At 40.7% G+C, this 20477-nt stretch overlaps 1 protein-coding gene across 1 annotated transcript in view; it reads left to right on the top strand.

The window, feature by feature from the left end:
* Positions 1 to 20477, top strand: part of TNNC1 (troponin C1, slow skeletal and cardiac type) — a 205451-nt gene that overhangs the window by 131741 nt on the left and 53233 nt on the right. The gene's annotated exons all lie outside the window — the stretch shown is intronic.

Below are 20477 nucleotides of genomic sequence, written 5' to 3'. Positions count from 1 at the left end.
AAAGTTTGATACTAAATAAAGCAAGTCTTTATGTTTATGCTGTAAATCGATTTAGCCCTGTAATCTGCACTGCCTGAGATTCTCTAGGATTAACTTGTTCTATATTGTATCATGGTATAAACAGCAACAAAGCAATTTATTTAATCTCTGGTATGGATGACTCTCTAACCCCTGTGTGCACGTGTGCATTAAAATGTTAATTCCTCACTGTCTTGCATTAAAGCTGCAAGCATAAATGCTTTTGTTATGTGATCCCCCGTTTGATGTTTGTGTATAAAGCATGCCAGGCTGCCTGCAGGCCAGTGGCATTGGCATAACTAACACTTCACTAAGTGACCCCTATGCATTCTGTCTCATGAAACACAGTTTAAGCCATACAGTTCTAGGCCTGCCTGACTGGCATTCAACTAATTTAATAAGTGCATGTGAGCAGAATTTATCTGTACAAGAAGATAATGAGATGTCTGGCAGTCAGGCTCCATTTTGAGAAAAACTGTCCTCTTTAATCAACTGTGCTACCTGTATCTCACTCAATGTGCTTAATAAAATCAAACCTGCTCTAGGGCAGAGTGAGTGTATGTCTGTATGTATGTATGTATGTGTGTATGTATGTGTGTGTGTATATATATATATATATATATATATATATATATATATATATATATATATATATATATATATATATATATATATGGATCTACTGTATTTGGTCGAATTACACTTGGTCGAAAATGATTTCAGGCAGCCCACTTCACTGAAAGCACATTTGACTGAAAGCACATTTGGTCGAATTTCATTTGGTCAAAAATGAAATATAACCCCTGCCCCACTGCAGTGCGACCCTGGAGTGAGTATAATAAGTAAGGGGGTGTGGGAAGCACAGCCCCCCACATTGTGGGGTGTGGGGCATAGCCCCCCACATAACTGTAGTGTATTTGCTATTATATAAAGGTGTATCCATTAAAAATACATTGATATATATATATGTTTGGTAAAAACTATTTGCAAACACCCCCCTTACTTATTATTCTCAATCCAGGGTTGCACTGCAGTGGGGCAGGGGCTCTATTTCATTTTCAGTGAAGTGGGATGCTTGAAATCATTTTCGACCAAGTGTAATTCGACCAAATACAGTAGACCCATCTATATATATCTATAGCTATATCTATATCTATCTATATATATATATATATATATATATATATATATATATATATATATATATATGATATATATACATAAATGGATGCAGTACTCTACATCTAATGGATGAAATATTGACATCCGTAACATTGATGTAAAAATGCTGAAAACAGAACATCAATAGCTACTGTGCTTGGTCCAAGGATTAAACTCAAAGCAGAAATAACCAAGCGTAAGTGCTTTTTCAGGGTGGCAAGGCCCTTTGTCCCCACTGTGAGTTAGAATAAATAATTAGCCGGTGGTGTGTCCCCCCCGCTAATGATATATCCAAACTCCAGGAGTGCACAATCCCTGAGGAAAGGAGTAGGAGGTATCACACCCATGAAGAGAAAAGGTGACTGTTTCTTATTAATTTGAGATCTTCAGTGCTGTTATAATCAGTGAAGCCACGGTGGTGCAGCGGTAGCATTATTGCCTCACTGCAAGAGGTTCTCCCATTTGATTCTTGGCTGGAGCGCCTTCTGCGTGGAGTCTGCATGTCCTCCCCGTGGTCGAGTGGCATTTGAAAGACATGCGTAGCATGGGCATGCCTTCATTGAAAGTTGGGCGTCGAGCTGGCACCTCGGCACCCATAAAAAAATCTACTACCAATCATTAGCGGACCAGAGTTCCGCTGTGGTGACCCCTAACTGGGAAAAGCCAAAAGAAGAAGAAGAAGTACTGTTATAATCAGAGAACTGAAATTTGGTTTCTGGATGACTAACTAAAAAGCAGTAGGGTTACTGTGTGAGGGATCAACATTTGCACGAACTATGATTGTCTTGACAAGCATGGAGCTATGAAGATAGGATAACATTTGATTTTATCTTCTTAATTTCAGCAACAGCTTTAGTGTCAGATGAGTTGATGAGAAGGCATACAGTAGATCTTGACTCCAGCTGATGGAGGAAGTGTTGGGCATTGGTGCCTTATATGCTAAGCTGTTGGGAAGCCTTGTGCAAAACAGAGGAAACTGGTGATTTAGACAAATGGCGCACACATCCATACTTGGCTGAACCTATTTTCAATAATCATGAAAAAGATCTTTTTTTTCTACAGTTTCTACTCATATGAAGTTAATATTTCTCCTCTTAGAGTGCCTGCCAAAGTGTTTTGCTGACTTAGAATGTCGATAACCTGAAGTGGCAAATTAAGTTAAATTACTTGCTGTCAGATATTCTCATGTGTTTTGTAAAGGCACCTCCAGTTTGCTGGCATGTTACTATAATGTTACAATGTGTTTGGCTGGCTCAGAGTGTCCAGTCCTGAAGGATGACATGAAGGTTATCAGAGCCAGATGCACAGCTGTCATCTCTATGGGTTATATGTTGCTCCCAATGAGTTGGAAGTCACAGGCCTTGAAGGACTTGATGGTCTTGGAGGTGAGCTCCTCAAGCCTAATCTTGAGTCCAGTCTGATCTTCCAGCCCCAAATCAGAGGAACAAAGAGCAGTCCTTGGTTGATGGAAATTTGGCTGCCATTCACATGGGGTTATGTTTAAAGGAAAGAGATGTTCTACAGATGAACTCTAATTCTAAAGATTGTGGAGGTAGCTCTCTGTTAACCTTGTTTATTATCTGACAAAAGTTAAATGCTAGGGAAATGTCCTTTCCTTTGTACCTTTTGTTTTGAAATATGTATGAAGAAGTGCATTGATAGTTGCATCCTACCCAAGATAAAGATACTGTGTAAAATCTGGAATTCAGGACTGCCTACAAAATTTTCTTTGTTGTAGAAGAGAAACAGAACTGACTTTTGTAGACTAAGAAAAAGACCTAGATTTTGGAAGCATGGCATAGATTACTGAAATGCAGGATATAAACTCCGAAGAAAGATAGATCGAATCAAGGCAGTCATCCAGGTAAGGGAAATGTGAAAGTCCGTATCTCTGAGGTGAAGAAATCAGCACCACGGCATAGAGGGGTAAAGCCCTGACTATCGTTCAGGCACCTACGTTGGATTTGCGCATCAGATGCAAGAGACACTTTTATGGGAGTGTAGGCGTGCCCATTGGCAGGGGGAGGAGGCATACACTGTGGCATATCCCTCATGGTAGACCTCTATCAGAGGCTGGGGATGCACTGAGGCCATTTTCTAAAGAAGAGGCAGGGGCAGTAGCTGAGTCACTGTGGAAATGGAACAATACATCGGTATGCCCCCTTATATGTCTGTCTCAAGGATAGTGCAGGTGTGCACAGAGGAGAGGAAGGTTAGGGTGTGAAGCTGCCTCAGGATCCTCACTGGCCACTGACATGGGTTGGGATTAGCCTAAGGGAGGCTAAGTGATCTGGGGGTGTGGTGACAGTTAACTGCAGGGAGCCAAAAGGAACACCCTCCCCCAGAAAAAAAAGTCAGCATATACTGCAGCTAAGCTTTTGGTGAATAATATTGGCAAAACAAAGATATGAAATGGCTAGAAACTGAACTAGTAAAGCATATCATCAACATGACGTTTGACAAATTTATTGTGAATTTTATGAATGGTGATATAAGTAATTTTCATATCCCTGATCATCATAAATGTGCCTTAACGAGAAGAAGTCCTGTTTTAGTGTTGGCATCTTGAACGTTTTGCCTCCATAAACTTCTACAGGCTTTTGAATTCTAACACAGGTCTTCACTGTCTTTTTTCTTCTGTAGTAGGAAAATCTTGAGTCAAACCGTTTTCCTTGTTCTGCCAAAGATACTGGCATTAATGAATGACTGCTAAGCAGTTTCTGAATTAAAGGTATGATCAGGCAGACCTGATCACTTGGACTGGTAGGAATAGGCAATGGAAATGCAGTTACGCCGAATTCGTAAGTGTAACTTGTAGACATTACCTCAGGGAAGGATCAGTCTGATGTTGTCTGCAGCCACTGAGCTGAAAGTGGGTAAATCTTTCTGCAGAGTGGGATAGGGAAGTAACTGTAATAGTCCGTTACCGATTATTACTGTAGCATTTATCTTGGTGGGCAAACCTCTGTCCTTGCTGTTGTTTTTCTTACTTTGGGATTGCCGTCTCTTTGGGTCCTGCCTTTTTTGCATGTGCCGATGTTGTTCATAAGATCACGGGTTTTGATTGCTGTACCTCCATTATCAAAAAAATGATACAATGCCTGACTTATTTGATGTAGTAGAAACAGTACGTTTGCAATAGAGCAACTGTCTGCAACCCCTAACCCACTGAAACTGAATTTAACTCGGAGATCACATAATAGGGCTGGTAAGGGAAATTACCCTGCATCACTGCTCTGTAATCATAGAGGCAAAAATTGCCACAAAAATGCAAAAACACAGCCCCCAAAATACACCTCAAACCTCAGATTACAACAGCCTAATTCTCTTCAATCATTGTAATAGTGCATTTGTATTACACCTGACAAAATGTTCATGCCTGATGTCATAAATTCAGGCCACCAAACATTATAATAGTGCATCTGTATTACACCTGACAAAATGTTCATGCCTGATGTCATAAATTCAGGCCACCAAACATTATAATAGTGCATCTGTATTACACCTGACAAAATGTTCATGCCTGATGTCATAAATTCAGGCCACCAAACATTATAATAGTGCATCTGTATTACACCTGACAAAATGTTCATGCCTGATGTCATAAATTCAGGCCACCAAACATTATAATAGTGCATCTGTATTACACCTGACAAAATGTTCATGCCTGATGTCATAAATTCAGGCCACCAAACATTATAATAGTGCATCTGTATTACACCTGACAAAATGTTCATGCCTGATGTCATAAATTCAGGCCACCAAACATTATAATAGTACATCCGTATTACACCTGACAAAATGTTCATGCCTGATGTCATAAATTCAGGCCACCATGTATTATTCACACATATGTTGAAGTAGTCCTATAATGATAAAAACAAAGATGCAAAAGGATTGTGTGTTCACTTCAAGACTGCTACTTTAAATGCTCTATGTATGATCACATGACACACATACACTTTTTATTACATCTCACTCTTAAAGAGACATATCAGAATAACTTGCAGTTTATCCTTCTATAAATGCCCAGCTGTTATACAAAGAAGCTCCTTAAGAAACCAGGTGCCCCTGGCCACACTGGTACTGACAGGCAGTATCATAACCTTATGCCAACAAAAATTCCCTCTCTCGTACCTGTATTATTGATGTTTTGATCTTTGCATTCTCTACTGTATCATCATGTATGTTCCCCTACTCCTTTTCTAATTTCCTTCAATGCTTGTTTCCTATAAAGCTACTACAAGACAACCCAAACAGATATGACCTGTTATATGTTGAACAACATGCTCTTTCATGCAGGTGACAGTGCCAACACAGGCAGACTATACAAATACAATCTCAGTCGGAGAAAAGGCAGACCAGGCAGGTCATGGTAAATGCATTTTAAAAAATTGTTTTATTTATTTTGTGTTATGAAGTATGCAATAACTTACGTTAAAACAGACCAGAAAGTTATAAATTTTAAATGGCTTTTTTTTCACAATGCTTGGGTGGCTCAGTGAGTTTTTGCTTAAGCCTGATTTTCAGAATTTTGTTTGGTATTAAAAAGGTATTCTCTTCATAAACATGCACTGTCTAGGATGGGAATACACATGTGTGTGTGTATGTGGGGGAGGACACAACTGAGGCTTTTATGAACAACGGTCAGCTTGTACTATCCTTTGTTGGACATATAAGATCCCTTTGGGGAATAAACTTATATTTTCTCAGTTTTGTTGACCTTCTTTTCCTCAACAGGTTAAAGATTCTGAATCTTAACAGGAAGATGTAGGGCCGGATTCCAGACTTCTGACTGAGACTTAGAGGAGAGCTCAGTTTCTGATTCTCCCTATGGAGGGTTCTCTTTCTCTGAGACTATTGCTAGAATGTGCCACTGTTTTCAGTGGGAGAACACCGAGGTTTCTCAGTCATTCAGAGAATACTATGATTTGTTACAGAAGGATTTTACATAGCCTACACCCATTTCTCCCATTCTGTCTGCTTTAGAAGATGTGTGTGTTACCGCCTGCAATTTTCCTGATATTCAACAAAAAGGCAGATAGGATGTATAAAGTTCCTCAGTCTTTTAAAATTTTACACACTATTCCAAAACCAGACCAAGCAGCTATAAATTTAATTGATCCCATCTCTGCTAAGCAGTGAGTTAATTCCAGTCTTACTCTTTCTAACAAGGATGTGAAACTTATTGATAGGTTTGGGAAAATGTGTCCACTTCTGCAACTTTGATTTTTAGAATGAATTTTTAATTGTCAGGTTCATATTTTAAAGTTTGTTCTTACAAATTCTGAAAGTATGAAGACTGTTTTATCTCTGAACCTCCATGATGATATTGAAAATGAGATTTTAAATTCTCCCTTCAACAGAGATGTAGTCTTTGGCCCATCTGAGCAAAGTGATCCAGGGAATCTCTATTCCAAATTTCCAGGGGATTTTCTATCACATCCAATTACAGGTAAAGAGATGTTTAAGAAAAAATGGCAAGGAGGTTCCAAAAAGAAGTCTCCAACCTCCCAAACCCAAGGTGATTCCAACAAGTCTGAATGACTCGTTCAAGAGACCTAGTAAATTCCTCCCACCCTGTATCTCCGTTTTTGTCCTTGGCAACAGTAGACAGATTGGTTCTGAAAATCATACATCAAGGTTACAGAAGAAATTGAGACGAAGTTGTTCCTTTCCGGGGAGCAGGGGTTATTCCTCATTTTCCAGATTAGACTCTTGTTTCCACCAGTTCTTCATTACATGCTGTCCCAAGGAGTGATAGAACCAGTTCCTTCTTCCCAGGTAGGAAGGCTTTTTATTCAAGGATATTCTTAGTGTTAATGAAAGAAAATTCTTGGAGATTCATTCTGGATCTTTCTGTCCTGAACCTGATTGTGATAGTGCCCAAATTCAAAATGCTGTCACTTCACAACCTGTTACCTCTTCCTCTTTCAAGTTTCCTGGCAATACTAGACTTAAAAGATGCTTATCATCACATCCCTATTCATCCAGACTTCAGACGTTTCTTAATGTTCTGTGGGTCTGGATCACATTATCAGTTCTCTGCTTTACCCTTTGGACTATCTACTGCACCCAAGAGTGTTCACAAAGTGTCTAGCTCCAGTTATAGCATACTGCAGGCTTCAGGTTATCCACATTTTTCATATTTAGATGTCTTGCTTATGTTTGCCAAGTCTTTTTCTAAGTGTCAGGAATCTCTGTTGGGTGAGAGATCTCTTACACAAGTTGTGATTCCAAGAGAGCATTCAAAAGTCTCTCTTGACTTCTTCAAACAGGATTGTTTTCCTGGGATGTCAGCTAGACACCTCAGTTCAAAAAGCTTTGCTTTCACAGGAAAAATAGATCTTTATATAGATCCATTTCTAAGAGTTTCTGCTCAGACTTTATTCACTGCAAGGAATACCTCAGGTTTTTGGGTCTCATGGCATCTATGATTTTCATAACACTTCTGGCAAGACTCCACATGAAAAAGATACAGTGGTATCTGAAATATCTTTGGTCCTGGCATCAACACCCTTTATCTTTTTAAATCTCAGTGTTGTGGTTTGTCAGAAGAGAAATCTTTTGGTGGTGATATCTGCTCCAAACCAGTCAGTCCCCACAGATGCTTCGGACTTTGGTTGGGGAGCAGTATCAGGAGGAATAAATGTGTAAGGTGTGTGAGACACCAAGGACAAATGCAAGCACATGACTATCAAGGAGATAGCTGCCCTGACAAAGGCACTCAACTCTCTGAGCCATCTTTGGTCTCTGGGACCTCTTCAATTGGTTACAGATGATAACACAGTCATGTGGTACATCAACAGGCAAAGGGGAACTAAGTCGTACCTCCTTTGTAGACTACCTCTGTTAGCTTGAGATTTAGCTTCACATCACAGTCTCACTCTGGGGGCATCCTACATTCCGTCAGAGCAAAACTGTGTGGCACACAAGCTGAGCAGAACAAGGGCAGATCCTCAAGAATGGAAACTAGGTTGGGGGTCTTCCCAGATATGATCCACCTATGGGGGACTCCTCAGGTAGACCTTTTTGACCTCCTCTCTGAACAATCAACTGGAAAGATTCTATTCTAGGACTCAATGCAAGAAGTCCTGGAAAACAGATGCCTCTTCTTTTCCTTAGACAGGAATGTTCCTGTAAACATTTCCACGGTTTCCACTAACATCCACGATACTTCTGAAGATTCAGAAGGAATCCCCCAAGATCATTGTGGTGGCTCCCCCTGGCACAGGCAACAATGTTTCTCCCTTTTGAAATGGCCAGGGGCAATTACCACAAACTTCCTCACAGGCTGGATTTACTCACATAAGAACAGGGGTGTTTGATATACCCCAGCATCAATTAACTTCAACTGACTGCCTGGATGATAGGGTCCTCATTGCTTTTAGGCACCTGTTTACTGAGGACGTGCAGCAGGTACTAATGGAAGAAAGAAAGCCCACTACTAGAAAATCATATATTAGCAAAAGGAAAAGGTGCCACCAACATAACCAGCACCCATTTAGGGCTAGTTGTTCTCTGGTTCTACAATATTTGCATGAGTTATTATCCTATGGCCTTTCTTATTCCTCTATTATGGTTCATTTATTGGACATTTCAGCATGTCTACCCATGGATCCTCTTCTTTCATTGCATTCTCATGTAAAAATGTTCTTGAAAGGGGTTTGCGTAAGAGGCCTCCGAGGAAACTGGTATCCCCTCCTTGGTATCTTAATTTTGTGTTAGAGAAGCTAATTCTTGCTCCATTTGAGCCAGCTAATTTGTTTGACTTGAGGTTCTTAACATGGAAAATGGTTTTACTGGTTGCTCTGACTTCTGCAAGAAGGTGATCTAAGTTACAAGCTCTTATGGTGAGCCAACCCTTTATTTTTCATAGGGACTGGGTTTCTTGCAGAACTAATTCTTCTTTTATGCCTAAAGTGGTATCCGAGTTTACTTTAAACTAAACTATCCATCTCCTCTTTACCTTTTCTGAACCTAAAATGAGGGATAAAGGATACTACATACCTTGGATGTCCACAGACAGCCCAAGTGCTATCTTGACATAACAAAATATTTCAGATCTTCAGATCAGTTGTTCATTTCTTGTGAAGGTTAGAACAAGGGACAACATGTGCCAAAACAGACAATTTCCAAATAGTTATCTATGGCTTTTACATTGTTATACTGACCATAAGAAAACTATTCCAGGCAGGGTTAACGTCCACTCTACCAGGGCCTTGGCTTTATCTATGGCTTTTTGGAAAGATTGGATTATAGAAGTATTCTAGAAGCTGCTACTTGGTCCTCTGTACATACTTTTACGAAACACTATAAGCTTGATTCCTTCTGTAGGTCTAGATCAAGCTTTGCTAGGACCATTCTCCAGGGACTGCTGGACTCTTCTCCTTCCACCTCCCAAATGTAGTTAGCTAAGGTAATCTACTCATATGGCTAAGGCTACAGCATCAGGGATCAATATGATGAACATATTACAGATGTGTAAGTTAAATGTAACATAACAGTCGATGTAAGAAAGATCGCTGCTGCTGTAGCCACTCCCTCCCTCCATCTCCTCTTGTTTTTTTGTTTTTTTTTATGTGTTTTTATAGCAGAGTGTGGTCATTTATTTTTTGTTGTTTCTAGCATTGCCCTGTGTCTGCTGACAGGAAAGCTTTGAAAGGCTTTGTGCCCAAATTTGTCTTTTAGTCAGCTCAGCTCAAGCTGCCTAACAGTTTGGGCATTTGGAAAGTGTTCTGAAGCTTTGAAAGATGGCCTGCTGTTATATCCTTGGTAGGATATAACCCATATATCTAAGGCTACCGCAGCAATGATCACTTGAGCATCTACTGTTACAGCAAGTTTTACTTACACAACTCTAATACTTGTAGTTGTGACTGAGTAACAAGTTCCTTCAGACTGCTTTTCAGGTCCTATATTTCCTCCCTTTCAAGCAATGCCGTTGGTCCTTTCTTTTTCTGTATTTTACCAGAATAATTCGCATTCCTGGTCTTGAATTCAGTGGTTCTCTGTCAGGATGATCTCTTTTGTGAGGTATGCAATCAAAATTTTATTTATAAGGCACCGTTCACTCTCAGGTTACAGTACAAAGAATGAAATATGAAAAACAGTAAAACAAAGGGATTGGTAGTACAATGTTAAAAAAACTAAGAATGAAAATTATATGGAAACTAGGTCAAAACATTCCATCTCACAGACATCTGAATAACCTAACACTAACTCTTACATAGTCTGTACCTTTTCAGGGCACATGCACACCTATGGCCAGTCTCTCTATATATATACACACACACACACACACACACACACACACACACACACACACACACACACACACACACACACACACACACACACACAAACTCAAACACGCATATGCATGTATATATACACACACACACACACACACACACACACACACACACACACACACACACACACACACACAACACATACACACACAGACACACACAAACACAAACACATATATGCATGTATACACACACACACACACACACACACACACACACACACACACACACACACACACACACACACACACACACACACACACACACACGCACATGCACACACACACGCACACACACTAATTCTTCAACCAGCAAGGAACTTTTGGCTTTTCTTCTTTTGTCCAGTCTGTGATTCTGTTAGCAAGTTAAACTTTCACCATTCTACCAGTGTAGTGAAACTCTCCCATGTCCGAACAGCCCCAAACGTGAGAATATTTTCAAACAAACTAAAACTCCTCATCTTTTATAAGGCCTGCACCTATTTGTAAACTGAGTGCTAAGCATCTAGCACAGAAATCAGCTTTACCAGTGCTTAGCATGGAAAATTGGAGATGCACTTGTATATTTGTAATTTTGTATGTACCTGCTATTTTATAACATCTGTCATTCTTATGGATCTAATTTTATTGTATGGTTCTGGTCATGGTTGGAAACAATGTATGTTGAATCGGCCCATTATCTAGTACATTAAATGACAAAATACATAAAAAAATACCAAAAGAAAAAAAAACAGAATGTCATAAAATATGATATTGGCAAAACTGATCATTATCTGGAAAGAAGCAATTATGTGGAAACACTTAGATATTAGAAGATGTTAAGCCAAGAGCTAACTGTCTCATCATTTCTCAGCTTCAGACAATCTTTTATTTAAAATATGTACTAGTCCTGCTCAAAACTGCAGTGGTGGTGCTGCGGTAGCATTGTCACCTCACAGTAAGACGTTGTCCTGTTCGATTCTCAGCTAGAGCGTCTTCTGTGTGGAGACATGCGTGAATGGGCATACCTTCGTTGAAGGTTGTGTGTCAGAGCCGGCAACTCGGTACGTAAAAATCTACTGCCAATCATTAGCAGACCGGAGTTCCGCTGTGGCGACCCCTAACCGGGAAAAGCCGAAAGACACAACAATAACTAGTCCTGGCTCAGTGGCACAGAGGGGTTGAGCCTTGTCTGTGACTCAGCTGACCCAAGGTCTCCTCTTCTTCTGCTATGTGATCCGTCGTTTATCTGACTTCCTCTTCTTTTGCTGCTTCCTGTTTATTTCATTGTTTATCTGACTTCCTCTTCTTTTGCTGCTTCCTGTTTATTTCATCGTTTATCCGACTTCCTCTTCTTTTGCTGCTTCCTGTTTATTTCATCATTTATCCGACTTCCTCTTCTTTTGCTGCTTCCTGTTTATTTCATCGTTTATCCGACTTCCTCTTCTTTTGCTGCTTCCTGTTTATTTCATCATTTAACTGATTTCCTCTTCTTTTGCTGCTTCTTGTTTATTTCATCATTTATCCGACTTCCTCTTCTTTTGCTGCTTCCTGTTTATTTCATCATTTATCTGACTTCCTCTTCTTTTGCTGCTTCCTGTTTATTTCATCGTTTATCCGACTTCCTCTTCTTTTGCTGCTTCCTGTTTATTTCATCGTTTAACTGATTTCCTCTTCTTTTGCTGCTTCCTGTTTATTTCATCGTTTATCCGACTTCCTCTTCTTTTGCTGCTTCCTGTTTATTTCATTGTTTATCCGACTTCCTCTTCTTTTGCTGCTTCCTGTTTATTTCATCATTTAACTGACTTCCTCTTTTTTTGCTGCTTTCTGTTTATTTCATCGTTTATCCGACTTCCTCTTCTTTCGCTGCTTCCTGTTTTATTTTTCTGTTTTGTTGTTAGTGCTTTAATTCCTAAAGTCATTATCAACTCAACTATCTCTTCTCTTCCTTTTCAGATTTTGCTGTCATATCCTGTCTGGAAATTTTTTTTTTTTTGTTAATTCTCCATTTCTTGGTATCCTTTTCATTATCTGTAGCTGCAGGTCCTGTTTGTATCTCCCCAGTTTCCTACAGCTCCTGAAGAGGAGAGTCCATGTACCTTTTTCTTCACAGAACCTTCAGCACCCTCCAGGAAGATCCTAGTCAGTTTTGCCAAATTATAAAAGTATCTGTGCAGTCATTTCTATGCACATATTCTGAATTTGTGAGCTTTTGGTACAAATCTAGGTAATTTCAATATATTTCCCGTTTTTCTTTCTCATTTTACACTTCTGATTCTGTCTCCCATTTTTTTCTGTTCTTTCCTTCCCTTTTGGTTTCCTCCTCTCAAACATCTCTTCCTTCACTTCAGCAAACCCTTAGTAGGCCTTCCTTCTCTCCTTTTAATCCCTATTTCCTGTACAATAACTGGCACAATCATCTTACCTCCAACCTCCTTTTCGATTCTGCTCCATTTACTTTGCAATCCCTAATATTCCCATTCCATGTTATCTGCTAACTGAAATTATTCCTTTACCTTCTCCTGTATTTTATCCTTCCACTTATTATTGCTTGGGAACAATATTTTAGCTTGTCTTGCTTTTTTCTTACATCTCTATGTAACTGTTTCTTTTTCACCCTCTGTAATTGATCCCCCTGTATAAATCACTCTTTCTGCCCATTTTTCCTGCTCTACTTCTGTCACTGCATATTAAATACATTTTGAGCTTCCTTTATCGAGGGCAGCTGAATTGTTTTGATAGGTACTTTCAATAATGTGTCTACAATATCCCTCTTTATTTTCCAGCTTCCTTCCCCAATACCATCTCCTTTCAATCTGCCACATTCTCCACATCCACTAATCTTAAAATGTTAGCTCTAGGCATGCCTGCAGGCTAATCTCCAGGTCTGGAACTCCTAGCCCCTCTCTATTTACTGGCTCTGTAACTATTTCCCAGGCTACCTTCAGTGCTTCTCCAGAACAAATATAGTCTTTGCTTAATTGTTTTACTTTTTTCAGTAACTGTGTCCCTGGTAATTTCCATAAAGCCTGCTCCGGATATGTAAACTGTGGGAAGATGCATATCTGCAAAACCTAGATTCCTTGCTACATGTCCATTTTGATAGTTTTCCATTTCTGTATCTGTCCTTTTGCTTTTTCATAAATGTTTTCATCTGTAGACTTCAGACATTCCTCAACTGTGTCTCTTAGCCAGACTCCTAAATATTTAATCTTATTTTCTCAAGTCACCTCTCCTTTCCCCTTATCTTCCTCTCCTTCTCTTCTATTCACCAGCACCACCACCACTACCTTTGTTTTCTCCTGAGTAATCTTATACCCTGTTTTCCAACTGAATTTCCTCAATATGTCCCTCAGCTTTTCTAAATCCTTGCTCTGCTGAGTCCGAGTTGACACGGCATCATCTGCATGCCATGTGATTTTTTTCTCTGTTGCTCTGCATTTGTATCCTTTTATATCTGATCTCTTTATTGTGTCTGCCAGACGTTCTATATACTTTGTAAATAAGAAAGGCAACAAGAGGTACCCCTGTCTTGTGGTTCTTTCTAAAATGGCCTTGTTTGATACTCTTGCTCTTATCTTCACTCTTGGTGTACCCCATTGTGCACTGACCTTGCCACGTCTATTTTCGTGGGATCTCCCATATTGCTCCTAGGTCGAATAAATATTTCCACTTCATGCCATCAGATGCTTTTTCAGCATGCAGTGAAATACGCACTACCTCCTTTCTACTCTCCTGCACATTCTGTATTAGCAGTAATGCTCTGATCAGATGATCAGCCATTCTCTGGCATCCCATGAACCCGGTTTGATCTTTATATATCAACATTGCAGTATCTTCCCCAGTCTATCCGCTTGTACTTTCATGAAACATTTATAATTACAGTTAAATATAGAAATCAGTCTGTAGGAGACTGGTGACAGCAGATTCTTTTCCTCCTTATAAATCACAAAAAATATGGCTTCCATCTATGACTCAGCAAGGGGCTCCTCCTTCGTGATGTTGTTAAGGAATAGAACACATCTGTTCACTATCTTTGCCTTCTATAACTCCCACCCTTCCATAGTCAAACCATCACTTCTGTGTGTCTTCTACCCAATGCTCTAACCATGTCCTGTCATTCTACTGGGCCCATGTCCTGTCATTCTACTGGGCCCATGTCCTGTCATTCTACTGGGCCCATGTCCTATCATTCTACTGGGCCCATGTCCTGTCATTCTATTGGGCCCATGTCCTGTCATTCAATTGGGCCCATGTCCTGTCATTCTATTGGGCCCATGTCCTGTCATTCTATTGGGCCCATGTCCTGTCATTCTAATGGGCCCATGTCCTATCATTCTACTGGGCCCATGTCCTGCCATTCTATTGGGCCCATGTCCTGTCATTCTATTGGGCCCATGTCCTATCATTCTACTGGGCCCATGTCCTGTCATTCTATTTGGCCCATGTCCTGTCATTCTATTGGGCCCAATAATCTCCTTTTTTCTCCCTCTTCCAATCTACTGAGTTCCAGGTATTTCCATCCTCTTCTTCCTCTGTTCTCCCCTTTGAGTTTTCTTCCATATATTGTCCTTGATAGTAATCCTGGAATCCTTCCAGAATCTCCTGTGATGGCTTCCAGTCCTTCCTTCCTTTCTTATCCTGATTTTATGTATCCTCTTTCAACTTGTTGTTGCCTCAGCTAAGCTGGCAATGCCTTTGTTGTTCTTGGGTTTGTGATAAAATATAGTCTTTCCACTGCTATCTTTTTCCACATAATATCCTTTTATCTTCCTGGTTTTCATTTATTTGATTTATTTCCACTTTTCCCACTCTTTCTCTTTCTTTTCTACTCTAATTACGTTGTCTCTTTTATTTCTGCATTACCATTAACTCTTGCAGCATCCTCTCCTTGTTTCTCCTTCGGGTATCTCTCTCTCTCTCTCTCTCTCAATGTATTTTGTGTTTCTTCACTTAATTACTCCTTTTTTTGTGCCATTGCTTTCCAGTCCTCTGCCTGACTTCCCAAACACATTTTTAGACACGTGGGTTAACCATTCTTTCTCTTCTTTATTTTCTAGCAGGTGTACTGATAATCTACAAGGCCTCTCCAAATTTGCCTCCCTTTTCACCCTTAACTTGTATACGTATCATTGTGTGGTCTGAAAGTGTCAGAGGTTCAATGGTTACTTCTCCCGCCAAACATTTATGTTCCATTATGATACAACGTCTGTCCAGTCTGGACCAACATTTATGGCTGCATGAGTAGAATGTCTATTTCCCCCCTATAGTTTGCACATTATCCACCTTCCATGTGTCTAACCACCCTATAGGCCATAAGTAACTTTTAAGGACCCTCTACTCTCCTTTGCCAATCTTCTACTTCTTAGATCTCAATTTACTTTGACCCTTTGACCCTACTAGCCATATTTCAGTCTCCTATACAAATTCCTACGCCCTCTTGAAATCTTACAATTTCTGCCAGCATTCTCTGTAATACTTTTGTTGCAGATTTCGGTGGGACATATATTGTTGTCACTGTGAATTTAATTCCTTCCATTGTTCCTTTTATCCCTGCATATCTTCCTTTCCTACCCTCTGTCTTCCTCAACATTTCTAATGGCATTGTCTTTCTCTACCCCTTTTTTAGATTTTCACCATGAGGAGTTTGCCGCCGGTTTTATACCTTCCCCTTCTCAGTTTTTTATGATCCTCATTCATAAGGTGTGTCTCTTGCAGAGTTATTATCTGAGCCTTTAGTCCTTCTTAGAGAGCTCAACGCTCTTACCTCTTTTCCTCTTATGAGCCAGACCTCTTACATTCCATGATCTAATATTAATTATCATTTCTTCCCCCATAGTATTATACTCTCCCTTTACCCCTAACTCCTTTCATCTTTCTTGACCTTTCTTGCCTCACCTTGCCTCTTAATCACCTCTTCCTTTCCTTTCTCCTATCTTATAAAAGGTATTCCCTCTCCCTCTAACCCTGTCTACATGCTTTATTTCTTTTTCTAGGAGCTGTTTTAGATTTTTTCTCGATCCTAGTTTGTCTTCCCCTTTCTTTTCCCCCCAAAGTACATGCATATTTAAAATTTTTGCTTCCTCCATCGTAGTTTCCATTTCTCTAGATAGTATGACCACCCCTGACATCTCTTTCTGTCATAATCATGCACTGATTTACTACAGGGTCCTCTGCCTCTTTCGCATAATCATCTCGTGTCTTCCACTCGTCTCATATTCTTTCCCCCTTTTCTATTCTCCCCATTTACAAGCTTAACAAATTCTTTTACCCTGCTACCTTCATGACTCTTCTGTATGTCATTTCTGTCTCCTGCCCTCCTTGGGTGCTTCTGTTTCTACATTCCGTTGTGTAGAATACCTATTTCCTTTTACACAAATAAATTCAGTGCTATACGAGGTTTAACTTCACCATTACCCAGTTTCTCTCTTCCATTTTTCTACCTTAACTCATATTTTTCACACATTTCCATTTCCACCATTCGGCTTAACTTACGTGTCTCCATTTTCTTTCTTCATTTGTTTCTCAGTACACTCCTTTCATCTTCTTTCACCTATATAAGGACAAAATGATTGACTTCAACAATTGGCTAAGGTTCTGGTGTCATACAAAGGGGATCCAGTATCTGTCTGCCTGGGACGACATGATCGACAAACCACGATGCTTTGCCAGAGATGGTCTGCACCTGTCACCCCTGGGATTCAGGTTACTGGCTAAAGCTCTTGCCACCCCTATAGTGCCTTATTTAGGCAAGGTTCAAAGGATAAAACCACCACCGTAACAGATACAAGCATGCAAAATCTGAAGGTAATGCTACTCACAGCTAGAAGTCTAAACCTCAAAATGCACACTCTCGAGGCACTCCTAAAAATGGAGAACATCGATATCTGTGCAGTGACTGTGACCTGGTTCAAGGCTCCAGAGAGCACCCCTGCAATACCAGGCTACAATTCTTACCACACTTTTCGGCCACAAAACCAAGACTGAAACACTAAAGGTGGAGGAGTGTCCATATTCACTAAGGATATTCACACCTCCAGGCTAGTTGCCCAACACAATGCATCTGAAATTCTCCAGGTGCAACTGACACTAGGTAAGACTGCAATCCAAATTGTAGCTTGCTACAGATCCCCAACCATACCCCAAGATTCTCACTACACCTTCCTAAACATACTGGAAAATATTAAGATACAACCAAACACCTTAAAACTGGGTGATTTCAACTACCCTGCCATTAATTGGGAAAACTACTCAGGTACCAACTCCTTTTCCCAACGGTTCTTGGAATTTATAAATTCCAACGCCCTGGATCAACTAATCCATTGTCCCACCAGGGGCTCCAATATCCTAGACCTGGTCATTACCAACATGGGAGACAGATGCTCCACACCAGTGGTCACCCCTTCATTGGTCAGGTCTGACCATAAGCAAATCACCCTTGACATCCACATCCCACCCCCCCCCCAGTAAAGAAAACTCCTTAAAAAATTCTCCAAAGCCAACTTCATGCTACTGAAGTCAGAAGTGACAAACTTCACAACACCCACGCAGACAGGATCTGGAAGTTCGACTGCAGAATCCTACACTAAGGCACTGTACGAGCACATCCACTCGTGCATGAATCGTGCCATCCCAAATAGAACCAAGATGATCTTCTCCAAAAAAAGGAAGCCAATCTGGTGGTCCCCTGCTATAAACAAACTATACAACAGAAGGAAGAAACTGTTGCAGAAAAGAGGAAAATCCCAGGATGCAAAAAACTCCCTCACCAGCCTCAGTAAGAAACTGAGATCCCTCATAAAATCCTCAAAAGCTAGTTACGAAAATAAAATTGCCAAAGATTCCAAAGACACCCACAAGGCATTCTATAGTTATGTCAAGAATCTAAATGGCAATGCTCAGATCTGCTCTGAGCTACAACAGAATGGCATTAAATATACTGATCCCAAGGATATTGCCAATATCCTGGCAGATCGATTTAGTGCTAACTTCAAGCCCCCTCTCACCCCCTAAAGGGCCCATCTCAATACCAACAGATTGCCAAATTCCGATAATCACAACCACACAGGTAGAAATAGCACTCTCCAAAGCTAAGAATACAGCATCCATGGGACCAGATGACATCCCAGGCTGTGTACTACATGAACTACAAAATGAACTGGCACCCCACCTAATTGTCCTGTTTAATCATAGCCTCACCTCAGGCTTCATGCCCACTGAGTGGCACACAGCTACAGTTATCCCGCTCCACAAGGGAGGATCCACCTTGGTTCCTGGGAACTACCGTCCCATCAGTCTGACAAGCCTGATTGCAAGGGTATGGAACGCATTATCATGGAACTTATAAACAAAGACATTGGCAACCTTCAAACACTGGACCCCACCCAGTTTGGGTTTGGAAGGGTCGATCTTGTCTCCTGAATCTGATTGACTTCTTCGAATCAGTCTCCAGAGCTGTGGACGAGGGTAAAGCGGTCCACACAACCTATCTGGACCTCGCCAAGGCCTTCAACACCATCCCCCACTCTGGAATCATAGATAAACTTACTAAGCTGGGCATAAATCCCTACATCACTAAATGGGTTGCCAACTGGCTTACTGACAGAACCCAGACTGTAAAAGTAGCAGACTCAGAATCCAGCTCCAGAAAAGTGACAAGTGGAGTACCTCAGGGTTCAGTCCTGGGACCACTCTTGTTTGGCATCTACTTCTCTGAAGTACAAGCCAACACTAAGGGACTCTGGCTAACAAAGTTTGCAGATGACTGCAAAGTGGAAGCCATTATTGAATCCCCAAATGATGTGGATATTCTACAAAAGGGCCTTACAGAAACAGATGCCTTGTGCCAGAGCCATGGGCTCAAGCTTAATGCCAAGAAATGTATAGTTATCCCCTTTGGAAAAAAACATGTACCCATGAACTACCACATAGGAGGCAGGACACTAAACATTGAAAGTGTGATGAGAGACTTAGGGACACAAGTGAACAGTGGTCTCACTTTTGATAACCACATCGCCACAACAGTCAGGAAATCCTTCTATGTGGCACACCTTATCACTAAGGGCTTTTCATCCAGAAAAAAAGAGGTCATTGTCCAACTGTACTCATCCCTCATTAGACCCATTATAGAGCATAATGCCCCATTTGGTATGTACCTCACAAGACATCTGCAACAGCTGGAAAGGCCACAGAAATACCTCACGAAAAGAATCACAGGCCTAAAGCAGATGCCATATGCTGACCGTCTAAAAAAACTCCAGCTATACTCTGTGGCATATCGTCTACTCAGAGGCGATCTCTGCTTAACATACAAGGCCATGTCAAACCCTGAGCTGTTGGACATGCTCCACTTAAAGAAATCCCAATCCCTCAGAGCCACACGCTCCAGGGATCTAAACCTTATCATCACAATGAACAAAACATGCTGGAGGGATAGGTTCCTGACCCAGAGACTCCCCATACTCTGGAATAGACTGCCCATACATGTCAAGCAGTGCGCCTCATTGGCCCTCTTCAAAAGGAACCTTGATGATTGGATGGGAGATAGGAAATTCACCCCAGGGATCATGTCAGTCGCATTGCTAGACAGGAGCCCAGAGAAGTAAATATTGTGGGAAGAAGTTTCCAGAGAATTGTTATGGCTAGGCTTGCATAGGCCTTAAGGCCTATAGCCTAGTACCAACCTATGAACCTATGAACCTGTATCTTCCTAATTATACTCCCTCTCAGCCTGTTTACCATATCCGTTTCTTTGTTTATATCTTATAAAAGATATTTCCTCTCCCTCTCGCTCTGTCTACATTCTTTCCAAACCGTATGTTAGTATCTGTTATGGAGACTCTGTATTCCTCCATTTGATGTCTAATTTCTCACTTTATTAACCACTTTCCATTGCTCTTCACCATCCCCTTCCTGCAGTGTAGCTGTCTCTGTGATGCCATGCCTCCTTCCTTTTTAGCCTTGTGTTTCTCCATTATGCTTACTTTGATCCGTTCCCTTTTTATGT

The sequence above is a fragment of the Protopterus annectens genome, chromosome 7.part1 (genome assembly GCF_019279795.1).
Source record: "Protopterus annectens isolate FY-2018-M chromosome 7.part1, PAN1.0, whole genome shotgun sequence".
Lineage (NCBI taxonomy): Eukaryota > Metazoa > Chordata > Ceratodontiformes > Protopteridae > Protopterus > Protopterus annectens.
The sequence above is the reverse complement of the archived record's forward strand: the minus strand, read 5'-3'. Positions and strand labels throughout refer to the sequence as shown.